Source organism: Brassica oleracea, unplaced genomic scaffold (assembly GCF_000695525.1).
Source record: "Brassica oleracea var. oleracea cultivar TO1000 unplaced genomic scaffold, BOL UnpScaffold00915, whole genome shotgun sequence".
Taxonomy (NCBI): domain Eukaryota; kingdom Viridiplantae; phylum Streptophyta; class Magnoliopsida; order Brassicales; family Brassicaceae; genus Brassica; species Brassica oleracea.
In genome coordinates this window covers 14,015-21,725 of record NW_013617516.1, presented here as the reverse complement: position 1 = coordinate 21,725, position 7,711 = coordinate 14,015, and positions in this window count along the sequence as shown.

Sequence of the window (7,711 nt, the reverse complement as noted above, 5' to 3'; positions counted from 1 at the left end):
TCGGTCTCATTGTTGTCCTTGATGATTGTATCACCAAGCCCTTTTGACCTTAAGCTTATCTTTGTATCTAGCGCCCACTGCAAGTAGTTATCTCTGGAGAGATTAAGGGCTGCGTAGCCTCTATTTGAGATTTTCGACATCTGAATCACATTATCATTTCAATTTAGGTTCACAATGTGATCAGGTGGCCGCATGGTATAACAAGCTCGGCCACAAACTTGTCTTACGCATCTATGAGAAAACAATCAATCTAATCGACCATGGTGCGAACAAACAAGCCGCACGGCCATGTAATCAAGCAAATAGGATCGGACATGTAACACTAATTGACCATGGTGCGAACAATTCTAATATATGATTCTACATGTACCAGAGAGATTAAGTCTACACGGCCATATGAATTTCAATGCAATCAGATTCGAATTCATATTTTTCTACATGCTGGTCGATTTCATTAAACAATACGAATGCAATTCAATTCAGATTCATATGTAATGCAAACAATTTTAGCAACTTAATATATGAATTTAAGGTTTCAACTTTAAAACTAAGGCTGTCGGTTTTAATTAAAGGTTTCAAGGACTTTAGGATTCAAGTTCTAGATCAGATTACTTCAATCAATCAAACAATCCTAAAACCTCAAATCAACAAACAATTCAATCAACTAAAATCAAATTCAGTCCTTTAGGGTTTCGATTCCAAAACTTAGGGTTTCTCAAAATCAAATCAGGAACAATCAATTTAAGTTCTAAGGAATCGATTTCTATATTTCTAGTTTAAGAGATTGTCGATTTTAATCTTGTACGTTTTTGGGTTTTGATCATGATCAAAGTTTCCATAATAATGGATTAGGGTTTCTGATCAATCTAGGTTCTCAGATCAAGTTATACCTTTGCTTTGTAGAGGTTTAGAACCGGACCACCTTTAGAGAGAGAGAGAATCGATCAGATGCAATCGGGTCGCGAAACGGGACGATCGCGGGCTGGAGGCGTCTCGGCTGCGAGCTGCGCGGAGATCGGGTCGTCTCGGGTGCGATCGCGTCTTCGGGTTTGATCGCGAGCTGGACGGTTCTTCTGAGCTGAGAACGTGAGCTGAGAATGTCTAGGATTCAAGAGGGATCTTCTGAGTTCTTGGATGAACTAAGAACGTGATTAGGGTTTCAGGTGTGGTCGCCGGTTTTGGCTTTTAGGGTTGAGAGGTTTCGATTTTTCTCTCAGGGATCTAGAGACGATCGTGCTGATAACGTGTTGTAAAAGAATGGGGAATTGTCTGTGTATTATTAATGAACAATAGAGGTTCCTTATATAAGGATTACAAATTATAGGAAAAAGGAAATTATCCAAAACCTAATACAACATGAAATATGAAAAGATCTAAAACAGATAAAAGAAAAACGTCCTAAGACTAAAGTCGGCCAAGAGCCGACTCTCTCTCCTTGGACGACCGCCTCTCTCTCTCCTCCTTTGGCCACGGTTTGGGCCTTGTCTTGGTCATTGGTTATGGGCCATCCACATAATGATTTATAACATATATTTAAAGTTTAAGAGGGTGTATTCAACTGAGAATTTTAGATGATTTGTATTAAAATGACAAATTCACTATTATTCAAACATTAATTTTAAAAATTCGTTTAAAATCCACTGTTATTGAACTTAACATTTCGTAGAGTACTATAAAATCTACTGTTATTGAAAATATTTTAAGTTGTGGAATTTTAAAGTTTTCGGGTGATTTTATGGTGTTTGGGTGGAGTTTCTTAGTTAAAAATAATTAAAACTCAATTTCCATGGTTTTAAGTTATATTCTAGAGTGGTTTAACAAAAATCACCTAAATCTCTGCAACTTATTGAAATCATCTAAAACTCCATCAAAAGTCAAATCACCTCAAATGTTATATTGAATACACCCCCCTAAAAGCGTTCTTCTCCAAAAGCAGAACTTCAAATTTAACTTTAAAATTATTTATTTTTTATAATATGATCTTTATATTTATCATTATTTATTTAAATTTATAAAACTTTTATAAATAACTAGCACATATATAAAATATTACATCAATATTAATTAATAAAATGTTACACTAATATATAAAATTATAAATAAAAATACATTATTAAATATTAAAATATAAGCAAAATACCTAATTATTTCCTAATATTATTTTCATAATGCTCTTATATATGATCAATTAATGCATTTCGAAGTAAGAAATGACTCTCTTTATTTTTAATTTGTACATTACAAACTAAAAATTGTTGAATTCAGATATCTTCATTTTTTTGCTATATGATCAATTATGTTTTCATGTACCTTTTTTATTAAGTTTCTTTTGTAATATTATTATTTAAATCTATTTTAAAATATTTTAAATCTTATGTGTAAAAAATGAATCTATAAAAACAGATTTGAAATATTTATGAGATATACAAATTTTAAGAATTAAAACGGTAAACGAAAAAATGTTTAAGAATCACAAATATGATGTGTAATTGTAAGGATCAAAATGCAAATAAAAATATGAAAATTCAATTTGAAGTTTTGAGTAATGAAACTTTAAAAATTTGAAATTTCTTTTTGGAAAGCAAAAAATTCAATATTTGAAGTTATCAATTTCTTTTAGAGATGCTCTAAACGTAATCATTCATAATAATTAGTATTGTAACTGTGGATAATTGTGACTACGTTTACCCTGGTGTGATGAATTTGTGATGGAATGGTTAGTCTTAATTTGTAGCATAAATTTTAGTGACCGTAAATTACAAAAAAAAAATGTTAGTGACCAACTGCTATGATGAGAATTGACAAAGAAGCAGTTGTAAATTATTAGGGTGATTGGTTGAGCTTTATCTCCTTGTTTTAACTTTATTTCTTTAAAATTACTAAATTTTACCAATCATGTTGTAGCATGCAACTAACACTTCAAAATATTTTATTAATCTAACCAAAGATAGCGATTATCGTTGAAAGGAAAAATTAGGATGTAAGTGGTAAATATAAAATGAAATCTCTATAATATTATTTGAAAATTAAGTTTTCTATGTGTTGTACTCGTGTTAATTTTCACGAGGGTTAATTACAGAGATATTTTTAATGAATTTAAAATATTACATCTAAATACTATTATTAATTTTTTTATTTGGTAAATTTTTAACCCTAAAACCTAAACCATAAACCCTAAACCCTAAACTCTAAACTCTAAACCCTAAACTCTAAACCCTAAAACCTAAACCATAAACCCTAAACCCTAAACTCTAAACTCTAAACCCTAAACTCTAAACCCTAAAACCTAAACCATAAACCCTAAACCCTAAACTCTAAACTCTAAACCCTAAACTCTAAACCCTAAAACCTAAACCATAAACCCTAAACCCTAAACTCTAAACTCTAAACCCTAAACTCTAAACCCTAAAACCTAAACCATAAACCCTAAACCCTAAACTCTAAACTCTAAACCCTAAACTCTAAACCCTAAACCCTAAACCCTAAATCCTAAACCCCACCCTTTAACTCTAAACCCTAAGTTTGTGACTTTTGATAAAACATTAAGTGCTATTTTTGTGACTTTTGACCTTGAGTGCTAGTTTGGGAACAAAAACTTGATTTAGTGCTATTTTTGTCTTTTTCTCAATTTTTAATTATATTTAAATTTATTTTCCTTTTTATTTTCCAAATAATATATATAATAAAAAGGAAACATTTATAAATTTTACAAAAATATATTTATATATAATGCGATTTCATAAAGAAGGAAAGTTCACAAAATAATCTTAATATAAAGAAAATATACAGTATTCCCTTTAAAACATAATTTAACCAATAAAAATATATATCCAAAGTAAAAATAATAATTTCTTATACATATCTATATTTTTAGATCAAACAAAACTATATTTATATATAATGTGATTTCACTAAAAAAATTCATAAAAATATTCTTGATTATTAAGAAAAGAATTTATTTGTCTCTTTAAAAACAATTTAACCAACATAAAATATATTGTAGTAGAAATATTTTATTTATATCTATTTATTTTCTTAGATGATTATATAAAATAATTAAATAACATAATTGATATATATATATATATATATATCTTTAATTAACTAAAATAGTTTAATATTAGTATTATTGAGATGGTTTATACATTTTTGCATAATTTTTATCTGATTATAAATATCATATAATTATTACAAAGATAAAAACATCTATAAGAATAATTTTACTTATATAATATAATTTTAATAAATAATCACAAAAACTAATTACTTTTAATAGATGTTAAAAAAGAAGAGAAATTGCCTCAACTTTTCATTCCTAATATAGCACTCAAGTCCCAAAATTACCAAACTAGATTTTATTTAATATGACCAATTACCATTTTACCTCTTTTCTCCTAATTACCGTATTTAAAAATTGATATATTTGAAAATTGAAATCACAATCGCGACGGCCTCTCTCATCTTTGGCGTTTCTCATCTCGGCCGTCATCATTTACAGCATCGCCTATCTCCGTTGTCAGCATGTATGTTTGTCTCTCTCAGCTTGGACTCTGCCCCGCCGTCTCAGTTTCATTGTCAAAGGTTTCTTGTATCGATGTTTTTTATATTTGGATTCACAATCATACTTTTGATTTCGTCTTATTAAGGCATCTCGTATTAACATTACTTTTCTAATGCTCAATTTGATGAAACAGTTATGCGATGATCCATTTTGATGGATTTTTTGTGATTTTGGTTTCAATAAGAGTGATTTTGTTGTTCTGCAATGTTTTTGGTCGCTTAGATTACTTATGTCGTTTTGAATAGCTTTGAATTGCTTCGTTATACAGAGATATAGTAAAGCACTAGATAAGAAATTGTTGTAAAGACGCACTTTGGCTGCAAAGGACTTGTAGCAATCAATCTGTTTTAAAATAATTAATCAAATTGGTATAAATTATTATAACTAAAATTATATGTCAAATTAAGTTAACAATATAATTTAAAAATCTATTTAATTTTCATATATAAATTATAAACCATCTAAATTTGATAAGAAAAAATTAATCACTTATTATTACTTAAATAAGTGACTGATTTTTGTTTTTGAAAATAATATTGTTTCTATATATTTAAAATATATCTACAAGTGAATAGGAATAATGGAACTAAAGATAATTAAATAGTTTTATTTTAATATATTGAAGACCAAATAAATTGTGATTCAATTGTAAAATAGAACAACCTAATAGTAAGGACACTACATATTTAGTTAAGATAACAACATAAATTTATTTAAATAAAATATTCTAATTAATTTTTATACATATAATCAAAATGATTAAAAATATCAACAAGTGGAAACTGTATATAACTAGTTATAATTTAATTATTTTCTAAACATTTAGATCCTGCCATGAGTAGGAAAAGTCACTTAGTTGGTGAAATAAGAAAGAATGGACTGGGGTTTTATTATATGGCAATCAACACGGATATGAACAAAGCGTATGATCGGGTGTAATGGGGTTTTATTCAAGCGCTACTTCTCAGGATGGGTTTTGATCCGCATTGGGTTAAATTAATTATGGAATGTATATCATCGGTTCAATACCATGTTTTGTTGAATGGGCAGCTGCGTGGACATATAGTGCCTCAAAGAGGTTTACGCCAGGGGGATCCCTTATCCCCTTATCTATTTATCATGTGTACTGAGGCTTTGATTGCAAATATTAAGAAGGCTGAAAGAGGTAATCAATTCATGGGAATGAAAGTTGCAAGAGCTTGCGCTTCGATTTCTCATCTGTTGTTTGCAGACGATAGTCTTTTTTTCTGCAAGGCACAGAAGGAAGAATGTCATACTATCCTTAAGATCTTGAAGGAATATGAGGTGGTCTCGGGCCAACAGATTAATTTTCAGAATTCCTCGATTCAATTTGGACATAAGATCGAGGAGACCACGAGACAGGAATTGAGAGACATCCTAGGGATACAGAATTTAGGAGGGATGGGATCATATCTGGGCCTGCCGAAAAATCTTGCGGGGTCCAAGATACAAGTTTTTGGATTTGTCCAGGACCGGTTGAATAATAGGGTGAATGGATGGACGGACGTTTAAATTTTTCTCCAAAGGTGGAAAGGAAGTAATCAAAAAATCAGTAGTCACGGCTTTGCCTAACCATGTGATGTCTATTTATCGATTACCGAAGGCCACAGTGAAGAAACTGACGAGTGCGGTATCAAAATTTTGGTGGAGCCCAGGGGGAACTACAAAGGGTATGCACTGGAAGTCATGGGACAAAATGTGTACAAATAAGGACGAAGGAGGTCTGGGCTTTAAGGACATAACGGATTTTAATACGGCAATGCTTGGAAAGCAATTGTGGAGGCTCATAGAGAAACCTTTTACTCTTTTTTCTAGAGTTTTTAAAGGACAGTACTATAGGAATGCCTCACCCCTAGAACCGATCCGTTCATACTCTCCGTCGTATGGGTGGAGGAGTATTGTATCTGCTAGATCTCTGGTTAGCAAAGGACTAATCAAAAGGGTGGGAACGGGATCCTCTATCTCTGTATGGAGTGATCCATGGCTCCCAACCACTCGCCCGAGACCAGCAAACAAAAATCAACATGACACTTATCAGGACCTCACAGTGGACTCTTTGATAGATCCAATTTCACGAACTTGGAAGTCGCAAGTAATTAGGGATTGGGTGGATCCTCAGGATGCTCAAATTATTGAAAGTATTCCTTTGAGTAAAACTCAGATGGTGGACAGGAATGGATGGCACTTCACAAATAATGGAAAATATTCGGTAAAATCAGGATATCAGTTAGAACGGGTCTATCCGGACAAGGCAAAACCACCAGCATTTTATGGCCCTACAGTGGACGCTCTAAAAGCGTTATGCTGGGAGGTTAAATGTCCTCCGAAGATTAAACACTTTTTAGGGCAAATGGTATCCGGATGTATAGCTATCAAAAAGAATTTGCAAGCAAGAGGAATGAAGGGATATATTTGTTGCATTAGATGTGGAGCTGAGGAGGAATCAATAAACCATGTGTTTTTTGAGTGCCCTCCCGCGCGTCAAGTTTGGGCCTTGTCAAAGATACCGTCTAATCCAGTCTATTTCCCCACGAGCTCTCTATTTACGAATATGGATCATCTTTTCTGGAGGGTTCTCCCTAAGGTGGAAGATCATCATTTTGCGTGGATATTATGGTATATTTGGAAAGGAAGGAATAATAAAGTTTTCAGTAATTTGGATATTGACCCAAGAGATACACTTAAGCTTGCAGAAATTGAATCAATACTTTGGGCTGAGGCTCAGGAGATGAAAACCAAACAGGCTCCGCAGCAGACAGAGGTTTTGAATTGTCAGCCGAGGGTCTGCCGTTGGTGCTTCATCGATGGTTCCTAGAAAGATAAAGAACCTTATTCACGTCAAGGATGGTATAGCATACTTGAGGGTTTTCAGGGATTGATGGGTGCAAGGAATACTAGGGCATGTCTTTCACCTCTTCATGCAGAGATAGAAGCGCTGATATGGGCAATGGAATGTATGAGGAATTTACATCAGTTTCAGGTTACTTTTGCTACGGATTGTTCTCAATTGGTGAAGATGGTTTCAGAACCAGAGGAATGGCCGGCGTTTGAGAGTTATCTGCAGAACATAAAGCTACTTAAGACACATTTTACTAGCTCAAAGATCATTCATGTACCCCGGACGGAAAA